This window comes from Patagioenas fasciata, chromosome 35 (genome assembly GCF_037038585.1).
Source record: "Patagioenas fasciata isolate bPatFas1 chromosome 35, bPatFas1.hap1, whole genome shotgun sequence".
Taxonomy (NCBI): domain Eukaryota; kingdom Metazoa; phylum Chordata; class Aves; order Columbiformes; family Columbidae; genus Patagioenas; species Patagioenas fasciata.
This window is the reverse complement of record NC_092554.1, coordinates 1,927,067-1,940,117: the sequence shown is the minus strand read 5'-3', so window position 1 is coordinate 1,940,117 and position 13,051 is coordinate 1,927,067. Positions and strand designations below refer to the sequence as shown.

At 52.0% G+C, this 13,051-nt stretch overlaps 1 pseudogene; it reads left to right on the top strand.

The window, feature by feature from the left end:
• The window catches only part of LOC136115884 (dynein axonemal heavy chain 9-like), a 77,045-nt pseudogene that overhangs the window by 2,838 nt on the left and 61,156 nt on the right, over positions 1-13,051 (top strand).

Here is a 13,051-nt window from a genome sequence, read left to right as displayed (position 1 = left end):
TTCTAGTCCCCAAGGCCCCTTCTTCTGCTCTTCCCTTCCTAAAGGCCAAACCAGGTGGGAGAAAGCCCCACTGTGTTTGCTTTTTCAGGAGAAAAATAAGTGCTAAAAAGCCACTTTGGGGGTGCCCAGGTGGATCCAGTGGTATCCAGACCCCCCCCAGAGGGAGCATCCCCCAGCACCCCCAAGTCCTTCGCAGGGCTGCTCTCAGGCCCTCCATCCCCAGCTTGTGTTGATAGCCGTGGTTGCCCGGGGCAGCTGCGTCTCCCAGGCGAGCTGGGTCCCGCCCCGGCCCGCCCCCGGCTCCTCGCAGTGTCCCTTCCCCCGGGCAACGCGGCTCTTCCCCGCCAACACCCGCCGGTGCCGGCCGGATGGAGCAGGCGGTGGAGCCGGTGCCCGGCGCCGAGCGGCTGTGCCGGTGCGCGGCGCGGGGGCTGGGGGTGCCGGCGGAGCGCTGGGAGCGCTGGGCAGGCGGGGAGGCGGCGGGGCCGCTGCTGCGGAGCTTCCTGGCGGGGCCGGCGGGGCCGGCGCTGCTGCTCTGGCGGGGCCCGGCCGGGGAGCTGGAGCTGGGGCCGCCCCCGCCGCCCCCTGCCGCCCGCCGCAAGGGGCTGTTCTTCCTGCGGGCCCCCGGCGCCGGCCCCGGGGAGCTGCTCTGCGGGGACCTGCCCGCCGATGCCCTGCGGCACTTTGCCGCCCTCGTGGAGGAGGTGAGGATGAGGGGCCACGGGGGCAGGCTCAACATGAGGAGAAATTTGTTTGCTGGGAGATGGCAGAGCCTGGCCCAGGCTGCCCAGGGCGGGTGTGGAGTCTCCTTCTCTGAGACATTGAAACCCGCCTGGACCCACCTGTGTGATCTGCTCTGTGACCCTGCGTGAGCAGGGCTTGGACTGGGGGATCTGCAGAGATCCCTTCAACCTAACCAGGCTGGGATCCTGTGAGGCCTGGGCAGCCCCGGAGGTGCAGAGGGAGCCCTGGCACCCATGAGTACCGGGTGCCCCTCGCACATGGCAGCGGGGAAGGTGTCCCCTCCTACAGACAGGCTCCTTGGCCTCCCTCCCTTCTCTGCTGATGCACTTGTACCCTTAACTCTGCCCTTTGCAGTACCATGGACGGCTTTAGAACTCATATAAACCACCTGAATGCTGATCCACATCAGCTCTGTCTATCAGTGGGGTCCTTGTGGGACTGATGTACCCACAGGTGCTGGAGGGGACATCTGCAGGTCACCTACTCCAAACCCCTGCTCAAGCAGGGCCATCCAGAGCCAGTTGCCCAGGGCCATGTCCAGGTAGCTCTTCATTATCTCTAAGGATGGAGACTTCACAACCTCTTTGAGCAACCTGGGCCAGTGCTCGATTACTCTCCTAGTGAAAAAGTGTTTTGTGATGTTCAGGAGCCTCCTGTAGCTCAGTGTCGGGTTATCTCAGGTGGGCTGATGTTTTCTTAAAGAGATCGTCAAGAGGTTCGAGTGCTTTTGCTTTGCTGTGTTATTAGCCTGAACTAGACAACGTTGTTTCGGTTTATTCCTGATGGCTCCTCACCTGGAGAAGTCTCAGGAATGAGGCTGTAATGGGAAAGCAGAGGAGCTGCTGGATTTGAGAAGCTCTGATCATGATGTTTGGTATATTAAGATGGTGACTGATAGATTGGATTCCCAAGAGCAGGCTGCCAGACTGGTTATCCTGGTTTTGTGAGAAAACACGTTATTTATACGGGGAGCTTTTGTTTTGATGAGCCCCGTGGTCTTGCGAAGTCTGCACAAACAGTGGTTTTGCATCACGGCTGGCCAATAGCATTGCAAGCACCGTCTGCTATGGGTAGATGGTGGGGTAGGAACACTTTGGCAGATCCTGTTAAATCCCGTTTTCTGGATGCCTTTGGGAGCCGGGATTGTGCGTCCCAGCTGCGTGTTTGCAGGCTTTGCTCTCCCCTGTGCAGACATGCAGTATTTCTGCAGGGAGCAGATTGTGCCTGGTTTTCATCCTATTTTCCTCTCAAGCTTCACTTGAAGGCAAAAGCAGCGGTGGTGCTGGGTCAGGCAGGTGGGGTGGGTCTGCGTGAAGGTGAAAAAGGTCTTGAATTTCCTGGGGTTGGGGTCGTGTGTTCCTCTGCCCACACTTTGTCTTTATTCAGTGAGGGGTCACAGCTGGTGACCTTGTCCACTTGTTGCTTCACTCCTGCGGTGCCGAAGGGAACACACCTGCTCTGTGGGCTGGGGCTTCATCCTGAGTCCAGTTATCATTTTAACAGTCAGAAAGAAAATGAACGGCTATCATTTGCCTGGTTACAACATCACTGGCATTAGCAGTCCACATGCTTTAAGTAATAGAGACACATCTTGCTAATAATGCAGCTAAAACTGCTGAAGGTGAACTCGTCAGCACCTGCCCGTGTGTTCCCTGGGGTTGTGCTCCCCCTTCCCACGGCTCCCTGGGCACGAAGGTGGCTGGTCGGGTCTTCTTCGGGTCTACAGAGCCAGCCACAGTTCCAAAGAGTCTTCAGCATCCTGGGACAGCACCATGGAGGTGCTGAGCTGCTTTATTCCGTTTCAATTGTATGTCCATTTGCAGCTATTTTTATGCCTTTAGTCACCTCCCCCCCCTCCCCTACCCCCACCCTGAGTCCAGTAACACAAAGGGCTGTTGTTTGTCACTAGGGACAACCTGGCTTTGTTAGGCTGTTGCCACAGGCTGGTCCCAGTGCAGAGCCAGCCAGGATAGGTGACAGACACGGTGTTGCTGTCACAGCTCAAACAAGCCAAAAGCAGCTCAAATCTGGGCAAACCCCGACCAGCCCCACAACCCCATGCTGCCGGGTCAGTAAAAGTGCTGATAAAGGCAAAGCTCCTGTTTGGTGGGCTGCAGCTGGGACCTGGGGGACCCTCACCACCAGTGTATCCCAGGGGGTACCAGCAGACCTTCCCTTGCAGCACACTGAGCTCAGCCCAGCCCTGGCAGGCTCAAAGGGCAGCCTGACGGCTGTGCCCATGGGCAGGGACATGGGGACCAAGCACCGGGGACAGTTGTGAGGGCAAGGGACAGCAGCCCATGGGGCCATCTCCAGTTGCGGGCTTGAAAGGCTGGGAGAGCCTGGGGATGGGGCTGCTCACTTTGCCTACTGGCTTCCACCCTCCTTGGCTGCTTGGATTTGGGGAAAAGGGTGTTCTGCTGTATAAAGTGGGCCTGTAGAGATGCCCATTCATCATCAGCTGCCTCTATTTCACATGGGAACTGCTTGAGACAGCAATGAATATGGGTCTCCAGGCTTGGCCAAGCACAGACCTCAGAGCCTGGTGGCCCGTCCGTCTCCTGCTGCACTTTTTTCTCCATTGGTCTTCCGTGACTCCCGCTGTAGGTGATCGTGCCCATCCTAACGAACAAGAAGAACCATCAGGGCTGGCCACAAGTGGTGTCACAAGACATCGTGCGTCATGTCCACAACCTCAAAAGTACCATTTTCACAGTTGTTGGCCAAGTAGACGGCAAGACCTTGCTGCCTCTCCCAGCTGGCTCAGAGGGAATTGAGGACATTGATCTGGAAAATGAGAAATCGTGAGTACCACCCCAAAATAACAGGTTCTGGAAGGTCCGGAGAAGCAGATGCGTTTGTACATCAAGTTGTCATCGTGTCTGGGCTGCGTGCGTGCCCCTGTGGAACCCCAGGAGATGTGTGGGTGCAGTGGAATGAATCACTCCTCAGACAGGACGTGGTGCGGGTGGGATTTTGTGAGAAGTTACTGCTTCCAAGGCAGTGGGGTGACCTGTCCTCAGCTTCCCAGCCCACTTGGTGGTGTTTCTTGCTGAATTAAGTGAGTTAATGACTGCAGGGATGTAGAATATTTTGAGGGAGAATGGTATGGGGAGAGAGAATCTTGCTGGATGTGTGAGTCTCCAGGTCAGATCCTGAACCTGAATGGATCTGATGTGACAATGACTGGCTGTGCAGAGAGGTGGCGACTGGCTCTTCATTTCCACCATTCACTTTATGAACAGTGTTGTTGCCCACACTGCTGCAGACATTCAGCCATTTTCTCCAGAGTGTAATTCCTATATTAAACCAGTGACAAAATCTTATGGGGTTTGATTGTTTTGTGGTTTTGAAATGTGAAACCCTGTAAAATCCAGCTGCCCACACGGCCATTGGAAGTAGATCCAACTGAGCAATGCACATCAACAAAGTTAATCACGTACTCTGTTTACTACAGCATGGAACGGATAGATAAATCTCTGGTGTATGCCATGGAGTCGGCCATCATAGACTGGAGCCACCAGATCCAGGAGGCACTGAAGAAAGAGTCTTCAGAGCCTCTCCTGCAAGGCAGCAATCCGAACCCGAAGGTGGAGCTGGAGTTCTGGAAGAACAGGTACCCAGAGCAGCCTGGCCAGTGCATGGTGCCCTGTGGTGCTGGTTTTGTGTAGAGGGAGAGTGCTGGTGGTGGAGCTGCTAATTCCATGAGTTGAGAAGAACAGGCCACTTGGGGTTCATGTAGGCTTCAACTAAGGAAAATTGCTCCCGCACAGAAAATCATCATGATCTGCAAAGTGCCTGGGAGGTCACTGGGCAGCTGGCTGTGTTTTAACTTAGCCCCACCACAGGGGCTACACCTCAAGGGACTTTTTTCAGAAATGCCCTTTACAGGATCCCAGGCTGGTTGGGCTGAAGGGACCTCTGCAGATCCCCCAGTCCAAGCCCTGCTCACGCAGGGTCACAGAGCAGATCACACAGGTGGGTCCAGGCGGGTTCGAATGTCTCAGAGAAGGAGACTCCACACCCGCTCTGGGCACTCTTTCGTCACTGTTCACTGGGAGCCATCCACAGGAGTAATTGCTGATGGACACCTGCTGGGGGCTGTCTGGAAATGGTGCATCTCAGCTGGCTGCTGTTCATCTGTCAGGGCCAGAGGGGCTTTAGATGCTCAGGAGCCTGGGAGTGGTATTTCCTCCTGCCCTTTGAAAACCTTTGTGCTGTACTGGTTCAGGCTGACTCGGGGCAAAGCCCTGCTGGCTGGAGAGCTGTTGCTAATGCCTGCAGAAACACGATGGCTTTTTTTCAGCGACGTTCTGTCAGTAGCAGAGCTGCTGTCATGCTGAACTCAGCACTTTCTGTCCTGTAGGGTTTGTCTGTGCCTCATGCAGCTTTCTCCCATTTCCACAGTCCATGTGTAGCTGGAGGAAGCCCTGAATCAGGCCCAGGGGAAACAGATGATGTTGGGGGACAGCTGATGGCCCAGTGTAGGTGGGTAACATGGCCACCAGCATCCTGGTGTGCATCAAGAACAGTGTGGCCAGCAGGCCCAGGGCAATGACTGTCCCACTGTACTCAGCGCTGGGGAAGCCAAACCTCAAATCAGTTTTGGGCCCCTCAGGCCAAGAAAGACCTTGAGGTAGTGGAGTGAGTTGAGAGAAGGGAATAGAGCTGGTGAGGGGCTGGAGCACAAGTGTGATGGGAGTGGCTGAGGGACCTGGGGGGTTCAGCTGGAGAACAGGAGCTGAGGGGAGACCTTCTGATCTCTGCACTGCCTGAAAGGAGCTTGGAGCCAGGGGGGGTCGGGCTCTGCTCCCCAGGAACAAGCGCCAGGAGCAGAGGAAACGGCCTCAAGTTGCGCCAGGGGAGGCTGAGGTTGGATATTAGGAAACATTTCTTCCCAGAAGGGGTTGTGAAGCATTGGAACAGGCTGCCCAGGGCAGTGGTGGAGTCACCATTCCTGGAGGGGTTGAACAGTCACAGAGATGACATTCTCAGGGACACGGGGCAGTGCCAGGGGTTAGGTTATGGTTGGACTCGATGATCTTGAGGGTCTCTTCCAACCAACTGATTCTGTGATTCTGTGTCTCGGTTGCTGTAGGTGTGATGACCTGGAATGCATTTACAACCAGCTGACAACGAGGAAGGTCAGGAACATGATGGAGCTGCTGGAGAGAGTTGAGAGCAGCTACATCCCAGCCTTCAAAACCATGCTAATGGATGTTGAGGCAGGTGAGATGCTGGGGCAACTTTACCACAGTGCTGGCTTCTGGCCTTTCTTCATGGCCTGGTGTGACTGATTTCAAGCCAAATCTTTCTAGTTTGTGAATTGAGACTGGGCTGCTTGTGCTTGAGTCTAGGCTTTTGTTTCCAGGCTGGGACAAGCTCCATCGCTGGTCTGTTGAGCCAGACTCTTGCCAAAGTTCAGGGTGAATGGGTTTGGGAATTTATTCTGCTGTAATAAAGTGTTTGCATTACTCTAACAGGACTCACCTCAACTTCCACCAGCTCCTCTGGTGTTATTATGCAGGAACGGGAGTTCAGACTAAGAGGACAGATCTTGTACCTAAGACTGCTTTGTTAGAGCGCTGCTTCTCAGGCTTTGGCCACTGCAGCCCGAATTTCCTTGCTTTGCTTTGCTTAGGGGAGTTGAGCGCAGCCCAAGGAAATATTGCAAATCCCTGTCTGTAGTGAAAAACAGTGTAGTCCTGCTGGTCTGTCCCTGCAGACCAACACAGCTGGACATCCATGTCCAACCCAGCTGCTCTCTGGCACAATGAAACCATCTAGACTGTGTTAGCTGTGCACGTGCTGGCAGAAAACACTGTTCTTCACCACTTCACGTGCAAACATTGAATCTCTTAAGGATCTGTGTCACACTCTGCATTGTGCAGTTGAAATGGGCTGGAGAAACACCCCTTATATAAGGAGCCAAGGGTTCATTGTTAAACTAATTAATACTTTAAGGGTTTAATCAAAGTACAACAAATATTTCGTTTTAATCCGGCTACAGCGATACTAACCCTAATTGGATAATTTGGACTATAATTGTTAATTTCCATTACAGCGCAGTTCAGATTTGTGTGCACCTGCTTTTAAGTCTCTGCCCCTTTCCCTGGCATTGTACTGGTGTGGCTGCTGTTGGTGGATTTGCTGGGAGGGTGATGCTGATAGTGGGAGTCTCTTCTTCCTTGGTCTTGGGCCTTAGGGGTTATTTTTGCATGCATTCAAGCACTTCTGTCACTTCTTGTTGGTCCACAGGTTTAATTGCACAACGATCTGGTTTTATTAATGCTTGCGCTCTGGGGTAATTCTTCAGGGTAAAACCACACAGCTGTACAGAGCTAAGCTAAAGCTTTCGACGAGTCAGACATCAGTTGCTTTACTGTTGACAGGTTTTCTATTACAGTCAGGACTAGTGGGGCCGTCGTCATCTGCCCACTGGACAAGGAGTTGCTTGAGCCAAAACTGAGCTAAAAAGGGCTCAGGCCAAGGCTGTACAGCCTGTCGTGCTGTACAGCAAGGCCATGGCTCACAGCCATGGCAGCACTGTATTTTTGGTGCTGTTGGGCAAATTCCGTGTGACTTTTTAGCAGTTGTGGACTCAGGCTCTCCACGAAGCCCTGTCCCAGCTCCCTGTCCCCTGCCATCACATCAGCTTATTTCTGTTCTGGTTACTGCCGCAGGTGAGTGATGTTCACGAGTGAGTGACCTGCAGCACACAGGTGGCTGAGGGTGCTCAGTGCTTGTCAGGACAGTTTCTTTTCCCAGGCACTTTTCCATGTGGTGAGGCCAGCACCCAGCTGGGAACCCAGCACACCGCAGCTGGGTGGTTCTTACCGCTTCTCACGTCTCTCAACACAGCTTTGACTGAAGCTCAGGACGTTCACCTGCACCTGACACCCCTCAAGCGCCGCTTGGAAGACGTAGAGAGGGTTGAGTTCAGCGAGGTGAAGCCTTTCCTGCTCCCCCTGCTCCACGTGGTGTGTTTGATCTGGGTCACCTCCAAGCACTACAACATGCCCGTGCGGATAGTGGTGCTGCTCCAGGAGATCTGCAACCTTCTCATTGAGCAGGTCTGTGGCTGTGATGCCTGTGTTTGCAGTCCCCTGTGTCCCCTCTCCCCTTCTTCCTATTGTCCTTCCCTGGAAAAGTGATTCTTTAGGCAACATTTAACTTAATAAACAGGTTCAAATGTGTTCAACACAAGAAGTCCTTGTTTTCCATGATGGCAGAAGTGACCTCTCAGGTGTGATTTTGCTCTTCCAGGCCCTGGTGTACCTGTCTCCAGAAGACCTTCTGAAAGGGGACATGGAGGAGAGCCTGGGCAAGGTGCGAATGGTGCTCGGTATCCTGAACATGTTCAAAGAGGCATTTGAGGAGAGAAGGGAAAAACTGCACATGTATTATGAACCAGGCCAAGAAGTGAGGGAGTGGGACTTCAGCTCCACGATGGTGTTTGCGAGGCTGGACACCTTCCTGAAGAGACTGGAGATGGTGGAGGTGAGACTCTGGTCTTGAAAAGCATTGCAAACCGTCAGGAGAACTCTGTAGCCAGGAGATCACTTGCTGGCATCTTTCCTTTCTATAGCTTCACCTGATACCAGGGAATGGGGCCACTCTTTTGCTGTTAGGTCTCCTGTTACAGCGAGTCTAAGACTGTGTTTTACTATGTCCTGCTCAGTGCATATGTAAGCTGGTCAGGTTGATAGGTGTGTTTTTTGCTCTCAGGAGTCCCGTTGGACTCCTTGCTCCTGTTGGGGCAAGAAAAGGAGGATTACTGGAGGTGTGGTTTGCACAGCTGTAAATAAAGCAATGTAATCTCCCAGGTCTCCTGGTGCCATCAGAGACAGATTTAGGTTATGGTTGGACTCAATGATCTTAAGGGTCTCTTGCAACTGAAATGGTTCTATGATTCTATGACACCCTAGAGCTGGGTCCTGCCTGTCTTGGAGAGGCCAGATGGCAGGATCCCCTTGGCTGTGCCACGTGGGCCTGGGGAGGAGCAGGGACACGTTCCTCACCAGGTTGTCCCTTCGCATCCTCATAGTCCATCAAACTGGGGTGCTGTGGCTCAGGGGTGTCCCTGTTTGCCAGATCTGTCACCTGAGGCAGGGACATTGGGGTGTCATCCCTGAGCTCCCAGTGTGGCCAAGGGCTCCTTGAGCCACAGGAGATGTTCTGCAGAGAGCAGGTCTGAGTGTGAATGTGGGAGCTCCCTATGCTCTCCTTACCACATGGCTGTGTCTGGAGACCACAGACATACAGACACCATATGTACCTGTTATACAGACACTGTATATACCTCTTATACAGATACTGTATGTACCTCTTGTACAGACCTTGCATGTACCTGTTATCTCTCACGTGGCTAACCACACACATTCATCTGCTCTCCACACACATCCCAAATGAATTTCTTTGTTGATTGTTGCTGCGTTCTCAGTGTGTAGGGTTGGATGGCCAGTGTACAGGTTGCTGGTGTTTGCAGTTTTACTGCTTTAAATGTGCCATATACTTTTATGTGTTCCTTAATTAACTATGTTGAAAACTGTCATGACTGGTGCCTATTTTAAAAGTATTCATAATGATGGTTTCCAGTAGGGTTTGATGTGAAATAAACCAAATTATGCTGGTCAGTGTAGAGAGGAATATAAATAGACACAGGAATAACTGCAGGTTATCATGAGGACAGTGTTGGTGACAGGTTTACTGGGACCCTGTAAAGGCTCTGGGGCACTGACTGCTGGGATTCCATGGATGCCATGGGCACACTGTGGATATGGGCTGCAGACAAAAGCCAGTGGGGAGGTTTTGAGCTGGGGCACTGTGCGTTTTGACCAGTGTCTGTTTCCTCCTTCCGTGGCTGTCCCACACTCCAGGGACAGTAGAAGCTGCAGTATCTGGAGTCAGAGGGAGAGCCTGCGGAGTGAGCTGTAAAACAATAATTAAAAGCATAGTGCACACCAGCCTGTTAATGAGGAAAACTGCTGCATCTCTCTCCGTCTCAATTTCCCCTCATCACTTCATTTCAAGCAACCTTGCAAGACAAAGCAAGGGACAACTGGTATTTCCACATTATTTTTTTGCCTTACTAGGTATTTGTTCAAGCGGATGTGCTGGTGTGTCGAAGTGAATATGAATGCATACGTGCATTTGTTTTCGAATTTTCATAAAAGCTGCAGTTACACTGGTGCATGGGTAGCCCATGAGCACGTGAAGAGGGAAGGATCCCTTTCCTTTGGTTCGTTGCACTGTTTCATATTACGTGTCTGTGGTAAAACCTGCTGCCCTGCTCGGGTGGCCCCAGGACAAGTGCAAGCAGAGAGTGGCCACCAGTACATTCCTGTGCACATTTCTCCTGGTCCTCTGAGACAATGGACGTTCAACCAGCCCTTACTTGGCCCTACCTAGGGAGACAGATGAGGTGGGATGGCAGCAGAGCTGCCCAGTGCTGCCACCACCACTGGGGGAGCGGGACATTTTCCCAAGAGGTGACACTGCCAGGCTGCAGAGGATGGGAAGGGAAGGGAAGGACCCGTGTGCCACCTCAGCAGAGAGGGCCAGCGGGGCAGGTGCTGCAACACCCACTTGGACACGTGGAGGTTTGACTGCGCAGGAGCTTTGGACAGTTTGGGTACCTGTAAATATTAGAAATCTGTCCTTGGTTAATACCTATAAAATTGGGATTCTTAGCTATGCTGGATGACATATAAGAGTCTCATATCCTGCTTTGGATCTGTCCTTTAAATACACTTAAAAGCGATTTTACAGTTGTCATGGTATTTCTAGTGGCTGCAGCAGGTCTCACTGGGCAGGGACGTGTTATGAGCAGCCACTGACGCTCAGGACAGGCAGATCAGGCTCCCCCCTTCCCATCCCTGCCACCCAGCCTGAGCACCAGCGCTGTGCTTGGGAAGGTCCCTCAGCAAGTGCAACTCTGTCGTGACAACTGCTGTCATCTTCTTTTGTCAACATCATGACCTGTGTCTCCCTCCGTTGACTTTGAAGGATCTCCTGGCAACTTCCTTGGACTTGATGAAGCTGGAGAAAATTGAATTCAGTGGGATTAAAGGGAAGACCCTGGGCCAGCAGGTCCTGGACATGTATGAGGAATTCCAGGAGGCATACAAGGTGTTTTCAGAGCGAACCTATGACTGTCTTGACCTGACCAACACGGTAGGTGGGACCAGTTTGCGGGAACATCAGGAACATGTGCATGTTTCCAAAGCAGCAGTTTCCTGCTATCTTCTTCCCAGCTCTTTCCTCCTTTCATTATGATCTGATCTGGTACTGGAGGGAACAGGGAGCCGCTGGCCTTTCCTGCAGAGATTTGGGACTTCTTGCACGTCTATATCTAACATATCTTGCTAGATCAGCACCTTAGATCAGTGCAGCTGAGAAACTGGGATTTCCATGAGTTATGCACAAGCTTTTGCTGTACATGGTGCTTGCTGAGGTATAAGAGCTATACCAACACCCACATCTCTTTGCTTTCCTGCTCTTGGTATTTACCATGTTTCCCCAAAAAAAAGACCTACCCCAAAAACAAGCTATAGCATGATTTTTCAGGATGCTTGAAATATGAACCCTATTCAAAAAATTAGCCCTAGTTACAGTTCATAAAAAAGTCAATTTAAATAGGGTCCAGGCAGCTATACATGTAAAAAAGTAAGCATCTTTTGCAGCAAAAATTAATATAAGACGCTGTCTTAGTTTTGGAAAAACAAGGTAGTTTGCCTGATGAGGGCCAACTCAGATCATCTCTGGGATGTGTTCGCTCCTGCCTAGATGAACACATGGCATCTGGGGCTCTCAGAATTCAAGGATGCTCTATTTTATTATCAGTAGTGCTTTAATTAAAGGAATATTCCCAGCCCTCTGGGACCTGCCTGGTGTGGGGATGGGTGGCTCGTGCTTTGCTTCCTGCAGCTCCCAGTACATCTCTGCAGGGGGTGGCCCGTCCCCAGTGTTTCTTGCTGGAAAGCTGCTTGCTCCATAGCACCCCTCCTTCAGCAGGGCAGGCACAGAGGAGAGGTGACAGTGGCTCTGCAGGAGGTGGCTTGGGTTTGGTGACCCCATGGCCATTTGTGTGACTCTGAGTCATGTTTGTTCTTTCAGTGCTCTAGTTTTGCACCCTCTGCCACTGCTGGAGCCGTTTTTTTTAGCTAAAACATGGCATCTGGATCTGCTGGAGCTCAGCAGTAGCAATAGTAAAAGCTATTTCCTTGCACTTTGTCCTTTGGAAAAGAGACACATGACCTCATTTTTAGTGGTTTTGTCCAAGCTAGAACAGAAGGACTGTCACGGACTGTCAAGTTCAGTCTTTGATTTGGACTCTTTTACGTGTAGGAAAACAAATATAGATGTTACTCTTGAAGTTCAAAGGATTTATTACAATTGAAGCAAGAAAAGCAGTGCAAGAAGATGATGGAAATTACAGAAACCCAGTACTGTTGAGTTTGAAAAGGACCTCTGGAGATCACCCAGTCCACCTTCCCTGCTCAAAGCAGGCTCAGCTAGAGCAGGACTGTGACTGGTCAGGTGAAATATCTCCAAGATTACCTATGTCCAAGTGTGGAGACTCCACAGCCTCTCTGGGCAACCTGTGCGAGTGTTTTGAAACTGCCTCACTCACAACCAGCTCACCATGGAACCACAGGCTTGTTTTGACTTGAAAGTAGGTTGGATTTGGGACTCAGCAGGTGCATCCGTGGGTTTTCTGGATGATGGTGTGGTCTTCAGGCCAAGTGGTGGGGGAGAGGGTGTGGAAATAGTCCATCTTGCCTGTAGGCTGAAGATAGTGCCATGTGGGCTGTGGAAAGCCCTCAGGACCAAAGGGTCCCTCCCAGAGAAAGGGCCAACATCTCAGCCATGGGACAGCACAGAAATGTTCTCAAGCTTCGTGAGGACTTTGCCACGTTGCGATGGCTGAAGATTGGCCAGAGGAGTGGCTTAGTTCACGGTGAATAAGAGAGGGCATCTCTGGATCGAGGAGTTACAGGTACCTTCCTAGTGCCATCTTGCAGCCTCACAGCTTGTGTTTTGCCTTTGTGCAGGACTTTGAGCAGGATGCCTTTGGTTTCCAGCAGAAAGTAGAAGACATGGGCCGTCGGCTGGGCACCATTTTCATCCAGGCTTTTGATGACGCCTCCAACTTGGACCACGCCTTCAAGGTTTGTTTATCGCTCCCTTGCTCTTCCCTAAAAGGGAAATCAGGGCACCCGGCTCGGTGAGAATCACGTTGAGGAGACCAGGCAGTGCTGGAGCCACAGGCACATGGGGCTGGTGTTTGCTGGTGGGACAGTGG